Source organism: Saccopteryx bilineata, chromosome 1, assembly GCF_036850765.1.
Source record: "Saccopteryx bilineata isolate mSacBil1 chromosome 1, mSacBil1_pri_phased_curated, whole genome shotgun sequence".
Classification (NCBI taxonomy): domain Eukaryota; kingdom Metazoa; phylum Chordata; class Mammalia; order Chiroptera; family Emballonuridae; genus Saccopteryx; species Saccopteryx bilineata.
Window position 1 is genome coordinate 30,504,793 of NC_089490.1, and position 16,512 is coordinate 30,521,304.

The 16,512-nt window shown below is 44.2% G+C and overlaps 1 long non-coding RNA gene across 3 annotated transcripts in view; it reads left to right on the forward strand.

The window, feature by feature from the left end:
* LOC136319491 (uncharacterized) overlaps window positions 1-10,446 on the forward strand; it is a 34,826-nt gene extending 24,380 nt beyond the window's left edge. The window contains exons 2-6 of one of the 3 annotated variants that reach the window (XR_010728199.1): window positions 1,536-1,705; window positions 7,256-7,372; window positions 8,364-8,448; window positions 8,820-9,011; window positions 10,099-10,446. This is a non-coding gene — a long non-coding RNA (uncharacterized lncRNA). Of the gene's footprint in view, window positions 1-1,535; window positions 1,706-5,559; window positions 5,671-7,255; window positions 7,373-8,363; window positions 8,449-8,819; window positions 9,526-10,098 lie in introns of those variants that run through there. The other 2 variants (XR_010728197.1, XR_010728198.1) reach the window with 2 other exon arrangements.
* The last annotated feature ends 6,066 nt before the right edge of the window (window positions 10,447-16,512 follow it).

Below are 16,512 nucleotides of genomic sequence, written 5' to 3' on the forward strand. Positions count from 1 at the left end.
GAGGGAGAGAGAGAAGAGGAGGAGCAGGAAGCATCAACTCCCATATGTGCCTTGACCAGGCAAGCCCAAGGTTTCAAACTGGCAACCTCAGTGTTCCAGGTTGATGCTTTATCCCACTGTGCCACCACAGGTCAGGCCAGTTTTTCTTCTTTTTTTAAAAAAAATTCTCATTTATTTTTTTTCCACATGGATTTGGAATGCCCATGTCAGACTCGAAAGCAAATTCCCATTGGAATTTTTACTAAAATTTCATTTTAATGGTCCACTAATGTGGGAAGAATGGACATTTTTTAGTATTGAGTGTTTCATGAAGAAACAAGGTATTATCCCTTTATTAACACATATATGATATATTTATTTAAACTGAACTTAATGGAATGACAATGGTTAATAAAGTAATACAGACTTTGGGTGGCCAATTCTGTAGCACATTATTGATTTATATTATATATATTTTCATCACAAATATAGAATTGTACATTTCTTCTTAAGTTTATTCCTGGGTGATATATACATACTTTTTCAAATCATTATTCTAATAGATTATTGATGATATATAACAGCTACTGACTTAAATATGTTTATATCCAGCTTATCAGACTCTTATAAGGTCTAATAATTTATTTAGATTTTATTTACTCATTTTTAGAGAGAGGAGAGAGAGAGAGAGAAGGGGGGAGGAGCAGGAAGCATCAACTCCTATATGTACAGTATGTGCCTTGACCGGGCAAGCCCAGGGTTTCAAACTGGTGACCTCAGTGTTCCAGGTCAACACTTTCTTTATCCATTGCACCACCACAGGTCAGGCCTACAGTCTAACAATTTAATTGACTGTCTATAGAGCTATAATGTTTGGATTTGACAAAATGCATTTTAAAGTTTCTTTTTTAAACGGTGAAACTAATAAGTACTTAATAGAAAATATTAGAAATGTAGAAAAGAATGATACCAACAACCAAGGACAACCATTATCATTTTATTCGTCTCTGTTTTCATTCTTTATTTATATAGCTCAGTGATGGGCAATCTTTAGAGCTTGGTGTGTCAAAATTGGCCAAAAAAACAAGCATAAATCGGATGGTGTGTCACTTTGAGAAAAAAACCATAATTTTGCGATATTTATAGTTTAAATAACAAATATGTATAATTGTAATATATAACTGTATTTAATAAACCAAAAACTAATTATTTAACTTACCTGCTTAGTGACTTTGTTCATCTGTCAGTCGGTTTCTTTTGTTGGTCTTGATATTATTTAACTTGTGTGGGGTGCCGTGAACTAAGATAAGTGAGGGGGAGGGGGAATTCTTTAACTAACCTGCCTACTAGCGACTTTTTTGTTGCTGAATTTCATTGGCTAAATCTTCAATTGAAGGTTTGTATTTTGTACACTTCAAGCCCAAGCAAGTGCTACTAACTTCATCTGTCCATCTGTTTCTTTTGTTGGTTTTGATATTATTTAATGCTGAGAATAAGGTCTCATAAAAGTACGTAGAGGGAAAAATTGTGAGTAAAGCCATTGCTATATTTTTCAGGGTGCTAAAAGTGTCTGGTAATCAGTTGCAGGCACTCCAAATTTCCTGTTCGTAGTGGCACTCCTCTTGATTCTCCAAGTGGCACCTTTCCAGATTCTCAAGCTTTGACCTCAAGTCGACAAACACCTGAGCCCAGATGCTGTCCTGAAATTCTGCAAGTTGCATCTTATGTAAGTTAAGATGGCTGCCACTATTTCTAATGGTGGGAAACGGCACCCATAGCACAGGCCCTCACCTCTCCCAGCCTCCCCCTCACTTATCTCAGTAATGATGGTCAATTAGAAATCCACGACACCCCAGAACAGTAGATTGGATGATGGTTGCTGTGGTTATGTGGTTGCTGGTAATGGCGATCACAGGGCCCCCAGAGATGCGTCCCCAGTGGCATTCCGTTGCTCCCTGCTCTGCTGGCCTGAAGTGAGGTCAAAGGTCCCCTAACGGCCTAACCGGAAGTCCCAGAACTAGACACTCTGTGCCAGAGTTCTGTTGTTTTGGCCTACAGACCTCCGGCACAGAGTCTCTACCCTACAGCAAATGTTTTATCCTCGGCTACTGCACTTGGTTGTGTAGGAGCCGAGGACGAAATGTCCTTCTCTGGTATGCAGCCACATGTGGCTGCGTGTCATCGAAAATGGCTACATGTGTCATACGTTCCCCATCACAGATATAGCTTCTTCTACATAATTTTAGTCACACTATATGATTAACTGAGTGTAATTATTTTTCTTTTTTTGTATTTTTCTGAAGTGAGAAGCGGGGAGGCAGAGAGACAGACTCCCACATGCACCCAACCAGGATCCACCCAGCATGCCCACCAGGGGGCAATGTTTGGCCCATCTGGGGAATTGGTCCACTGCAACCAGAGCCATTCTAGCACCTGAGGCAGAGGCCATGGAGCCGTCCTCAGCGCCCGGGTCAACTTTGCTCCAATGGAGCCTTGGATGCAGGAAGGGAAGAGAGAGACAGAGAGGAAGGAGAGGGGGAGGGGTGGAGAAGCAAATGGGTGCTTCTCCTGTGTGCCCTGGCTGGGAATCGAACCCGGGACTTCCACATGCCAAGCCAATAGTATGCCGCAGAGCCAACTGGCCAGGGCACTGAGTGTAATTTTTAAAAGAATAAATGCATTCAGTATGCCAGAACTGTTTTTGCTGAAGGTTTACATATTTATAAGGAACCTCATGCTTCTCACTAATGGGCAGAAATGCTAATGCAACTTCTGTTCCTGAGATTACTGAGTTCAGTTCAGTCCCTTCTTCTGCTGCCAGTCTGGCTTGTTGGCCTTTATGCTGCCCAATTATAGTTCAGTGTAAGGAAGCCCTTGCTCCCGCACACCACACATAGCTGCTGACCTCACTGCACACTCAGCCATTCCATTTCAGGCCTCGGCTGGAATCACTCGTACAGCACAGGTGACGTGGAGGTTGCTGGGAGTTTATAATTCTGTTTAAAAGGCTGACTAGATCACAATAGACATAACTGAGATTTTCAGAAACATAAAAAGAATCCACTTCTCAGTGGCTTTCAGGTTAAACAAATGTGTATGTGGTTTGCATTTCGATAGGCTCATTTACTTTTTCTTTTGCACTACTTTTTTTTTTTTTGAGAGAGAGAGAGAGAGAGAAAGAGAGAGAGTATCCCAGGTTGACACTCTATCTACTGTGCCACCACTGGTCAGACATTCTTTTAAATTACTTTAAATCTGATCATTTCACTTGTTCATTTTGTTACCTACAAGGATTGCTCTTTCATTCCTTCAGCGGTCTACTCAGTTTCTTTACGAAAGAGGACTTCCTTGTTCTACTTGTATTAAATAGGAATCCCCACCCTCGCCCTTTGGCCAGACATGCCCCTAACATGCAGGGATGGGGCAAGCGTGTGAATGGAGGCCCACATGTATGTCTCAGCATTTAAAAGGCCCAGTAGGGCTTTACGCACACACGTGTGACTGCCTGGGCTCCAGTTGGGTGTGACCCCTTAGCCCCCAAACTCCCAGCCCCTTGGGAAGGGGCATGGCGAGAAGAAAGCAGGGGCCTTTTTGCAGTGGGGGCCTGAGGCCTCTCTTGCCTGAGCCCACAGATGGCAGTGCCCGTGGCACTCCTTACTGTCCGTATTCTGCTAAATATTTCCCCATTGTATTTACTCCTTTCTGACATTTCATAATTTTCTTCTTTGTCAGTTTCGTAGTAAAGTAAGCTCCACAAGAAAAGAACTTGATTTTGTTCACTGCTTTAGGCCCAGAACCTAGATGTGCCTTGAACAAAGCAGATGCTTAATTAATATTTGTAGAATGAATGGAGTTTGAGCTATTCTGAATAACCCTCATAGGATTAGTAGAGGGGATCCAATGAAAATCTGGAAGTCTGAAAGGTAGCAACAGACAGTGCAATGGAATATATCAGCAGAACTCTGCCTCGTATCTCCTGTCTCTCTGACTCTGTCATCCCTTAGTTAAATACCTTAATTCAATATAACACGTAACTGGTGAAATTGTGAGAATTAAATAAGACAAATGTAGGTTCAGCTTTTTTTTTTGTTGCATTTTTCTGAAGCTGGAAACGGGGAGAGAGAGTCAGACAGACTCCCGCATGCGCCCGACCGGGATCCACCGGGCACGCCCACCACGGGCGAAGCTCTGCCCACCAGGGGGCGTCGCTCTGCCGCGAATAGAGCCTCTCTAGCGCCTGGGGCAGAGGCTAAGGAGCCATCCCCAGCTCCCAGGCCATCTTTGCTCCAATGGAGCCTTGGCTGCGGGAGGGAAAGAGAGAGACAGAGAGGAAGGAGGGGGGGAGGGGGGGAGAAGCAAATGGGCGCTTCTCCTATGTGCCCTGGCCGGGAATCTAACCCGGGTACCCTGCACGCCAGGCTGACACTCTACCGCTGAGCCAACCGGCCAGGGCCAGGTTCAGCTTTTTTATTTTCCAATTATTCCAATTCATTTGCTAAAATGTCCAATCTTTATTTTTTTTTATTTTTTTTATTTTTTTTTTTTTGTGAGCGAGAGATAGGGACAAACAGACAGGAAGGGAGAGAGATGAGAAACATCAACTCATAGTTGCGGCACCTTAGTTGTTCATTGATTGTTTTCTCATATGTGCCTTGACCAGGGGTGGGGGATCTCCACCTGAGCCAGTGATATCTTGTTCAAGCCAGTGACCTTGGGCTCAAGCCAGTGATCTTGGGCTTCAAGCCAGTGACCATGGGATCAAGTCTAGGATCCCACACTCAAGCCAGTGAACTCAAGAGTTCTCAATGTACCAGGCCAATACTCTATACACTGCACCACCGCCTGGGCAGGTAGAAGTGTCCAATCTTATACAACACATTAGAAATGCTTCCTTATTCATAAATATTAAATTAACATGAATTTATTCTCATGAATACAATGTTCTGTTGGTCTATTTATCCATTCCTAAGCCAACTACTTCAGCATTTTAATTGTAACAGCTTTAGCGTATGTTTGATACCTGAGATGGCAATTGCTTCTTCATTGTTTTTCTCTGTCAAAATTTCTTACTCTATTCTTGTAAATTTTATCTTCCATATTGTGACCTTGATCTTCCAGATGAACTTTTTAACAATTTTCAAAAATTTTATAAGGTAATTCTCTTATACACTTAATTGGCATTGTATTTACTTTATTGATTAATTTGAGAAGTACTGACATCTTTGAATTCTGAGTCATCCAAAGCCTTCATTTAGGTCTCTTTTCTATCTTTAAGTATAGCTTTCTGATTTTTTTTAATACTCTGATTTGTATCTCCTGGGGTGTCATTTTTGTGGCTTTAAAAAACCTCAACTATCTATATTTACCATTACTTTGTCTAGGTGATTGTTACCGTTTGTAATAGATATTTCTAGCCGCCTCCCAATATCTCCTCATCTTCTTCTCTTTGCTCCCCTTCTTTTTCCTTTCCAGCTGAATGTTTACCTTTTCCAAGTTCCCTCAGCCATGTGACCAAGTTCTGGCCAATGAGACAGCAATGGAAATCAGACACTGGACTTGGAGGAGGTCTGTTTCCTAAAAGGGGAAGAAGGAAAGAACAGATCTTTCATTTTAATGAGAATGTTCCTGCTGGAGGTAAATGATTAACTACCTCGTTGTCCTCTCTGCTGAAGACGAGTTCTCCCTAGTCAGGTATTCTAAGTATTTTGAACTAATTTATGCTTTTCAAGAATAGTATCTTAAAATTATACAGATTTTTAAGTTAACTGACTATATGCTCTTGTAATTGTTTTATTCCTGTGGCTAGACTCTTTTTTATCCATAATATTGTATCTCTTTTCTTTTGTTTGTTTGCCAGAATAGACTTGCCTGTTTTATTTCTCTTTCAACATTTGATTTTTAAGTTATTTTAATTTTCTCTTTAGATTTCCCATTTGGTTGGTTTCTGCCTTTATCTTCATTTTGTTTCCCCTTCCTTATCTTCTGTCTTTGATTTTATTTGTTGTTATCTTTTAGTTTTTTAAATTTTGTGCTGGAATCATTTATTTTTATTTTTTATTTTTTGGAATCATTTATTTTTATTTTTTTCTTATTTTCCAATATATAATATATATATAACTGTACAGTTAAAGCTATAAGTTTCCTTTAAGTATGATTTGGCTACATGAGACAGAAAATGTAAAGCACTTAGAAAAGTCCTCGCACATAGTAGGTACCTCTTTATTAAAGTATGTTTTTATATATCATACAATAAGTCTTTTAAAAAAAAACTCTTAAATTAGACCCTGGCCTGGCTGCTCAGTGGATAGAGTTTTTTGTTGTTTTTTTTTAATTTTTTTTTTGTATTTTTCTGAAGTTGGAAACGGGGAGGCAGTCAGACAGACTCCCGCATTGCCCTGACCGGGATCCACCCGGCATGCCCACCAGGGGGAGATGCTCTGCCCATCTGAGGCATCGCTCTGTTGCAACCAGAGCCATTCTAGCGCCTGAGGCAGAGGCCAAGGAGCCATCCCCAGCGCCCGGGCCATCTTTGCTCCAATGGAGCCTCGGTTGTGGGAGGGGAAGAGAGAGACAGAGAGGAAGGAGAGGGGGAGGGGTGGAGAAGCAGATGGGCACCTCTCCTGTGTGCCCTGGCCGGGAATCGAACCCGGGACTCCTGCACTCCAGGCCAACGCTCTACCACTGAGCCTCAGTGGATAGAGTTTTATTCTGATGGGCCAAGGTTGTGGGTTTGATCCCTGGTCAGGGTGCAGGTGAGGAGCAACCAATGAATATACAACTAAGTGCAACTACGGGTTGATGCTTCTCTTTTTCTCTACCTTTTTTCTTCTCTCTCAAAATCAATGGAAAAATTAAAAAGAAAATAAAAGAACTGCTTAAATTAATATTATCTTATCTTTACTGAACATTTTCCTAGTAACATTTTCATATTTATTTGCTTTCCTTAAAGAAGAAATTTTCTTTTTTCCTAATATTTATTTCTTTTATATTCTTTCTTAAATCATTGAAGACTTTATTTTTCAGAGCAGCATTAGGTTTACAGCAAAATTAAGAGGAAGGTACACAGCCTCCGCACATGTCCGTATCATCCCCCTTTATCAATATTCTCCACCAGAGGATTTGTTACAATTCATTCATTACAAGAGATGAACCTACATTGATACATTGTAATCACCCAAACCATAGTTTGCATTAGGGTTCGCTCTTGGTATTGTACATTCTATGGGTTTTTCGTTTGTTTCTTTTTGATTCCTTCTCAACTTTGGCTGCTCTTTAGACTTACTGGGAAGCTTGACACCTGACACCAGGACTTCAGCCCATAGCAGACATATCCGAGTCCCTAGGTGTGAGACCCAGACATCGTGCATTTTAAAGCTCCCCAGTGGATTCCAAGGTACAGCCAATGTTGAGATTTAAATTGATTTTTAACTCTCTGGCTCATCTCTCCAAATCATAAAGTGCAGCTGTTCAGAACTGCCTTTTTATACTTTTGTATAATAAAAATGAATAGATGTAAATGAAATGCAGAACTTTTAATACTTTATGTAACAGTTTGACAATATTTACTCACTGACATTGAAAATTCCTAGTATGCAATTGAAAATTAGTCTAAATGTATATTTATGTCAGTTTCCTCAGGAATTTGGCCAACTTATATAGGGAAAAGAAACTTAATTAGAAGGGTTGATTTTCAGGCTAGCTCAGAAGGGATTATATTACCCACAATGTAGCTGAAATATTTATTTGAATAGAACTTATTATGCAAAATTGAATTAAAGACATGGTTTATTTTCTTGAAGGCTGATGATAATGTAAAAGCGGTTTTTTTGTTTTGTTTTGTTTTTTGTTTTTGTATTTTTCTGAAGCTGGAAACGGGGAGAGACAGTCAGACAGACTCCCACATGCGCCCGACCGGGATCCACCTGGCACGCCCACCAGGGGATGCTCTGCCCACCAGGGGGCGATGCTCTGCCCCTCCGGGGTGTCACTCTGTTGCGACCAGAGCCACTCCAGCGCCTGGGGCAGAGGCCAAGGAGCCATCCCCAGCGCCCAGGCCATCTTTGCTCCAATGGAGCCTCGGCTGCGGGAGGGGAAGAGAGAGACAGAGAGGAAGGAGAGGGGGAGGGGTGGAGAAGCAAATGGGTGCTTCTCCTGTGTGCCCTGGCTGAAAATCGAACCCAGGACTCTTGCACGCCAGGCCGACGCTCTACCACTGAGCCAACCGGCCAGGGCCAAAAGCGGTTTTAATTAGAAAACAAAGAGGTAAAGAGAGTTGGCTATTTCTTTTTTTAAGATCTTATTTATTGATTTAAGAGAGAAAGGTGTGGGGAGGGGCTGGCAGGAGCAGAAGAATCAGCTCAAATTCTTATATGTGTCTTGGTCAGGCAAGCAAGAGGTTTCGAACCAGCGACCACAGCAATGCAGGTTGACGCTTTATCCACTGCACCACCACAGGGCAGGTTTTCCAAGGTGCTTAACTACATGATTATTTTCCTAGTCTTTGGAAGGCGCATCTGGGTGTGGTATGAACAGAATAATCATTCAGATCTGGGAAGTCCGGGATTTTACACTTGATCTTAGCCAAAAGGCCGAGAAGCAACGGAAGTCTAGGATTTTAAGTCTACCTGGATTAAGTGCCATTTAAATGAATTTGGGCAGATGTCTAAACTCTGAGCTTTAGTATCTTTAAATATAAAATGGTGACAACCACCCTTGAAGGGTTCTTCTAGGGGTTAGTTGGCACTGAGTAGGTGGCAGAGTTTCCATAAGATATTGATTGCCGTTCTTGTTTAGCATTAGATTAAATGTAGCACACTGCTTTTTCTTTGCTACACTGACAGCTCCGGGACTGTTCACGAGCCATGATGAATTGTGTCTCCAAGACAGAAGGAAGAAACGCTGTGCTGGTTGTGTGGATCTCAGACCAGTCAGGGTTACTCTGCTGCCGAGCACGGAGGGGGCACTGCGTAACCAGACTCTCCTGTGTGCACACGGCTCTTTAACGGTGAAGGGTCCAGCGACACCCCTTTGTGGTACCTATTCTCTTTGAAAAAATTTGTATAAATATTATACGGCACGTAGACGGCCTTTTCTTTCTCTAATTATTTTTCTGGCCAGTTTGAATTCATAGCTATAATATGCCTAGCATGGGTTTTCTCCCCGCGTTGCAACAAAGGAGAGTTATTCCGTGAGTAGTAGAAAAACTATTATATATCAGTAATTCAGTTTTAAGACTATAAAGCTAGACAGATTGGAGGAAAGGTGATGCCATTGTAGATTTTCCTCTAAATTAAAAGCACAATAAGGTACAAAGAAACTGCTTCATTTACATTTCTATGTAGGAATTTATAGGGGAGACAGAAAGATTTAGAGACCTTCTTAATGCCTGAATTATAGTAATGCTAATATTAAGTTGCAATATGATTTGGAATGCAATACTGTACTCATGTACAATGCTGGTCCGAATTTTTTTTTTTTTTTTAACAGAGTCAGAGAGAGAGTCAGACAGACAGGAATGGAGAGATGAGAAGCATCAATCATTAGTTTTTCATTGCGCGTTGCAACACTTTAATTGTTCATTGATTGCTTTCTCATTTGTGCCTTGACCGTGGGCCTTCAGCAGACCAAGTAATCCCTTGCTCGAGCCAGCGACCTTGGGTCCAAGCTGGTAGCCTTGCTCAAACCAGATGAGCCCGCGCTCAAGCTGGCGACCTCAGGGTCTTGAACCTGGGTCCTCCACATCCCAGTCCCACGCTCTATCCACTGCGCCACTGCCCAGTCAGGCACTGGTGCGAATTTATAGCTAATGAGCTTCACTGGCTTGAGTGAGTAGCTGTGAGTTTGCACAGAAAAAACTGTTAACCCTCTGATCCTTCACTGAAATCAGTTGCTGACCCCTAGTCTAGGAAATCATGTGGTCAGCTCTGAGAAAAAAGGCTAAGATTATTGAGAGTCTAAGATGTCCCAGCACTGCCATAGACTCATTGCTCAGTCATCATTTTATTTAATCCCAATAAGCATTGTTTTTCAAGACCAGGTCAAGCCTGCATGGCTAGTCAATATGGGACTTGAATTACAGTCCGAGCCATTCTGATGCCAAAGTTCTGTTATTTCTTTCAGTTAAATTTCTTCCTTCTGGGTGTGCTACGTCAAAAAAAGAGTCAAATTTCTGTGTTTATGTACAATGAGATGTAGCCCAAGGTCAAGAACATGAATAGCAAGCATTCAAGCAAAGAGAGCCATGAAAAATTGAAGGCAAGGTCCTGTTTATTTATTCAGTCCCCAACACACGTGATGCCCCCTTCCCTCCACGTGAGCCCCGAGTGCCCGCTCCAACTGGCCCAGGGCGACAGACCTCCCTACCCCGCTTGGGCTATGAGCCCCACGCAGGCTACCCCCTCCACATGGACAGCCTCCTCATCGGGCTCGAGAGCCTGCCCTCTTATTTGCATTGTCAAGTGGGCAATAAAAGAGAGAACAAAGACCACCAAGCTGTCCTTTGTATTATTTAAGGGAGTAGAGCGAAAGGTTGGCATGAGCAGCTCCTCCTGCCATAAAGCAATCATTACTCTAACTTTCCTCCTTCCCAGTTTATTAAAGACATTCTTCTTCTATTAATTGAATTGAAATGTAGCTAACAGCAGTAATCATTGTCAACCAGTGCAGTGAGTCAGAGGAAGTTCTATTGTACTGCAAACACTTTCCCACCGGAATAGAGCCAAGTCCTGGGATCTCGTACTGCTATTCAGAAAATTCCTCTGGAGTCAAGCTGACCTGCAAAGAAAGCAAGGCTACTTCTGATGGCCCCTAGAGAAGGTGTTTTGTTGGTTGGTTTTGAGTTATGTTTTATAACTCAAACTCCCTCCACAGTCCATTTCCCAGGGAGAATGAGCTAAACCTCATTCAAGTAGACTGATCGGTGAAACCCTGAGAAGTTGTCTCACCTTCCAAAATCCTTTCGTTTAAAGCAGGGTTCTCCCTTTAATTACTTGCTACCAGTGTGATTCCTCTCACTATATCCATCTTTGATATTAATGCCTGTACCCTTTCCCTTGACGGTTTTTATTACCTAACTCAATCCTAGAATCCCTTTCTAACCCCATAAAAATTCTGGGATCCTACCCCAGGGACCAGAGGTGACTTCTTTCTAGAGTCTTCGACAGTTGTCATGGCCCAGACATAATCTGCCATAAGCTGGAATTCATATAAAGAAAAAGAGCGTGTGTGTGTGTGTGTGTGTGTGTGTGTGTGTGTGTGTGTGTTTAGAGTGCAGAGTGCATAATACTAGCCAACAAGTCAAACTCCCTCTTCTCTTCACTATTTCCTGACTCATTTTCTGCCTTAACAGTCACTTATTTGTCAAAGCCGGGGCATGGCTTTGGGAGGAAGAAAAGATGACTTAAATCAGGGGTCTCAAACTCAACTCAGCATGTGGGCCGCAGAGCAAGATCACAGCCATTCGGCGGGCCGCACTAGGTCTACAAAAGACAACTGTTACGCAACACTTTTCTCACTGCAGTTGAAAACAAAAAAAAAATCAGTACAACAAGCACAATCGTACATGCAGTTTACTCAGTGTCACAAAACGACCAGAAACTGTAGTTTGCATCACAACTGCTGTTAACTAAGCTAATATCTAGCTAGGATGCTAGAGAAATGAAAAATACAAGTAGGTCCCTAGGCTTACTTAATTTTATCCAAAATATTTTGAACTTCGTGGATTAGTCTGCGGGCCGCACAAAATTGTTCGGCGGGCCGCATGCGGCCCGCGGGCTGCGAGTTTGAGACCCCTGACTTTAAATATAGAAGTGACCCAGTGGCTTTCTCTATCATTTCTCCCCACAGAGTAAATCTGCTTAGCCCTGGACCACAATTCAAGTTCATTATGTATATGGTATAACCCAGGAACCAACCAGAATCTGAGGGTTTATGTCCGGGGACTCAAACTGACTCAAAGCCCATCACAAGTTCGTATTTTTCCAGAACAGCGTTTAAGACGTGGATGTGAACGTCTGCAGGCGGGATATGCCCGCTCTAGCTGCCTCAACGTCTCCTCACCAACAGTCTCACGACACCCCCCCACACACACACACACCTTGCCTGTCGTGGGGCTCCTGGTGTGGAGCCCAGATTGTACCCATCACTTCCACTGCTGACAATAATCACTCCTCTTCCTCACACACATATTTTCCTTTTTCTGTTATTACGGGACCTTGTTACCAGCCTGGTTATTTTAAGAGATCTTATAACATTTTTTTTCCCAGGCTCTCCTTCTCTCCTTCTACCTTTGATCATACATCCCTTTTTACTGTTCACGGAGCCACAACATCCATTTGATTTGGAGCCTGGCCCTGTCCACTGTGTTTGTAGAGAGAGCACCAAACTGACTCCGGGGCACTGGCTTTGGTCTGGACTCCGCCCCTGAGGAGCTGTGCGCTGTGGGGCCTGTCCCTTGGGACTCCAGCCTCTACTTCTCCGTCCCAAAGTGGAGGAAGGGCTGTGATAGGTGATCTCAGTTTTCTTTCAACTGTCACATGTTGCACTTTTGTGATTTCTGTTTGCTTGTTTGTTTTTTGGTCACAACCTGAATAGAAAAAATGGCAGGAGAAAAATAACATCCATTTCATTCACTCAACAGTAATTAGTTGGGACGTGAGCAGGTACTGGGGACATGGTGGTCAATACAACACATTAAGTCACTGCCTCTAGTAGAGGGAGACAGTAAGCAAATAAACAAAGAATGCCAGAGGACGACAGTTCTTGTCCTGGGAAAGTTGATAAAGAGCGAGCAGTGACAAACGAAGCCAGGGAGGACATCGCTAAGGAGATGCATTTGAGCTGCGACCTAAGCGAGAAGAAACAGCGAGCTGTGCGAGGAACATTCAAGGCAGAAGGAACAGCAAGTACAAAGGCCACAGGCCTGTGTGATGAACAGAAAGCAGGCTGATGTGTCCGAGGCGTTCTGAGCCCACAGGCCTGTGTGATGAGCAGAAAGCAGGCTGATGTGTCCGAGGCGTTCTGAGCCCACAGGCCTGTGTGATGAGCAGAAAGCAGGCTGATGTGTCCGAGGCGTTCTGAGCCCACAGGCCTGTGTGATGAACAGAAAGCAGGCTGATGTGTCCGAGGCGTTCTGAGCCCACAGGCCTGTGTGATGAGCAGAAAGCAGGCTGATGTGTCCGAGGCGTTCTGAGCCCACAGGCCTGTGTGATGAACAGAAAGCAGGCTGATGTGTCCGAGGAGTTCTGAGCAAGGGGGATGAAGGTACAAGAAGAGGCGGGAGGAGGACACAGCAGTCAGATCACAAAGGGCCCTGTGGACTCTGATAAGGGGCATCTGTTGAAAGGTTGTAAACGGAGAAGTGGCACCCTGTTAATGTGGCTGCTAAGTGAGCCATGGGTGGAAAAGCACCTTCTACATGTACCAGTTGGCATAAATATCTCTTTGAAGGGAGGGGGACATGGAAGGTCACTGGGACTGACTGTCTTCCCGGTAGACCTCCCAGGAGAGAGCCCCCTGCTGGATGAGGGATTACTGCTCCCTCTGCCTGGAATACTCCTTCCACAAGGCTCCTCCTTGTCATTCATAGCTCAGTTCCCATGCCATCTCTTCAGACAGGCTTTGCCCTCTGGATCTCATGTTCCAGAACAAGATTATTCATTCAGCTGGAGCAAGTGGGGAATGGAGGATCAAAAAATGCACTTGAATTGTTCCTTCTACAACACAGAGGCAGTCCGCAATAGCCTCAGTCGTAAGGACTAGAAAACGTAATTGGAGTATGGGTTCCCTCCAGGGTGTCTGGGATGTCAGAGGGTTTATGTCGGGGGGCTCAAACTGACTGCCTCTGGGCCACTCCAAGCCCATCACAAGTTCGTATTTTTCCAGAACAGTGTTTAAGACGTGGATGTGAACGTCTGCAGGCGGGACATGCCCGCTCTAGCTGAGAGAGAGATAGGGACAAACAAACAGGAAGGGAGAAAGAGATGAGAAGCACCAACTTATAGTTGTGACACCTTAGTTGTTCATTGATTGCTTTCTCATATGTGCCTTGACGGGGGGGGGGGGGGGGAGGTGGCTCCAGCAGAGCGAGTGATCCCTTGATCAAGCCAGTGATCCTGGGCTTCAAACCAGCAACCTTTGGGCTCATCTCAGCAACCACAGGATCATGTCTATGATCCCAAGCTTAAGCTGGCTAACCCTCACGCAAGCTAGTGAGCCCGCACTTAAGCCAGCGACCTCAGGGTTTTGAACCTGGGACCTCAGTGTCCCAGGTAGATGCTTTTTTTGTGTGTGTGTGTGACAGAGACAGAGAGATAGACACAGAAAGGGATGGATAGGGACAGAGGCAATAAGGGAGAGAGATAAGAAGCATCAATTCTTTGTTGTGGCTCCTTAGTCTCCTTAGTTGTTCATTGATTGCTTTCTCATCTGTGCCTTGATGAGGAGGTGGGGAGGGGGGCTACAGCAGAGCGAATGACCTTTTGCTTAAGCCAGCAATCTTGGGCTTCAAGCCAGTGACCTTTGGGCTCAAGCCAGTGACCATGGGGTCATGTCTATGATCCCACGCTCAAGTCAGCGGCCTTGGGCTCAAGCCGGATGAGCCCGCGCTCAAGCCAGCAACCTCGGGGCTTTGAACCTGGGTCCTCCAGTCCCAGTCTGATGCTGTCTGCAACCGCCTGGTCAGGCTAGGTCGATGCTTTATCCACTGTGCCACCACTGGTCTGGCTACATTTGCATTTAAAACTAGCATTGTATGATATAAAGATGAAGAATAAAATTTATTTTAAAATGTAGAATTTAAGTTTTCTTAGCTGAGAAAGTGTTAAATAACAAACAAAAAATACCATGACAAGGTGAGAGGGGGAGGCTGTGGAAGACAAGAAAAAGCTTTGTGTGTACTTCCCGGGCGACTTTCCCATGAACAGGGGCCCCGCCTCTCCAGTGGCACTGGGCCCGGCCAGTTACGTGCCCATCCTGTTCTGCCCCATCTTCTCCAACACCATGTACTTCCCTGGGTCCAGCCCAAGTCGACCTCATGGGCAGTTGCAACGGCCTCATCAGCGTCTCCCTGCTTCCTGTCTTGATGCCCTCTCAAAGCTTTCTGCAGTTTGCAAAAGCAACCTTTAAAAATGCAGATTCTACTGGCATCTTCTCTGACCTGTGTGAAGCACATAGTAAAGGTTCAGCGGCCTCTCCAGCCCTATCTGTTCCCAGGTTCCCCAGCGCCTGTGCACTCTGCGCTCTCTGGTCTGTGCAGCTCTGCTTCCTCCTCTGTCTCCGCTCTCACCCCACCTGTTCCTGACCGTTTATTTATTAGGAGCAAACCCTTCACATTTCAGTTCAGGTGACCTTACCCATAATGCCTTCTGGGATTGCTCCAGATAACGTTAGTCACCTAGCCCTTCTCTTTTCTGAACTGAACTTTGTGGGGTTTTTTTATTCTACAGATTTATCACATTGCATTGCCAACAATTTTGGGGTGTTTTTTTTGGCATTTTTTCTCTTCCTGCATCAATAGCAGTTTGAAGGAAAGTTCTATTTCTTTCTTAATATTTATTCAAATATTATTTGTTGGGTGTCTAGCATGTTCTAGGCATCTTTATAGGCTAAGAATACAATGAACAACAACAACAAATTCGTGAACTCATGGAGGTACGGTTTAGGTATGGAGATATAACCTTAAAAAGTACAGTGGATGGTAAATTAAACTTCACCAGAAAGGGGTGCTTTGAAAGGACCTTCAGGAGTATCTGATCTAGGTAGAGGAACAGAGCTGGTATTCCTGAGAAAGAGGTGTTTAAACAGAGAGCCGAGGACCAGGACGAGAAGGATCGCGGGGAGAGGGTTGTGCGCTGGGAGACAGGGGAAGACGCAGAGACCTGCTACCAGGGGCTGAGAGTGTGACGCGAAGTAGGTGGGTAGAGTCTGTGCAGCACGAGCCCAAGCAGAGACCTGCTACCAGGAGCTGAGAGTGTGACGCGAAGCAGGTGGGTAGAGTCTGTGCAGCACAAGCCCAAGGAGTGAAGAAAAACAGAGTAAGCAGAATTCCAACATGCTTTTCAGTGCTAAAATTAGAAAGACTCGTGAGTGAGCATGGGGAAAAGCAGGGTTTTTCCATAAAGCCGGAGGACACCTCCCTACAAGACAGTTATGCAAAATGTATTATAGGCCTTTCCCTTTAACACCACAGTTCTACTGCCAGGAACTTAGACGAAGGGCAGAATCAGATCAGGTATGACGACGGTGTTATTTAGACTTTGCGCAAAAGATCATTTCTCGAACGGGTGGTTGCTATTTTCATTCCTGAAGGAGTTCCTCTTCATGTTTCTTTCTGAGGGTGCAAATCAATCTGTTTATTTGAAGAAATGTGTTTTTCTTTCCTGGTCCAGGTCCATCACGAAGTATCGTGGTCCCACGGAATTTAGGGCGTGGGGGGTGGGGAGAGCATATTCCCTTCACGTCATCAAAGACTCAGGAATTTAACGCCGGGGGACAGGCAATGCCGCATTGTTTGGTTTCCTCGGGGGGCTGTGGCTC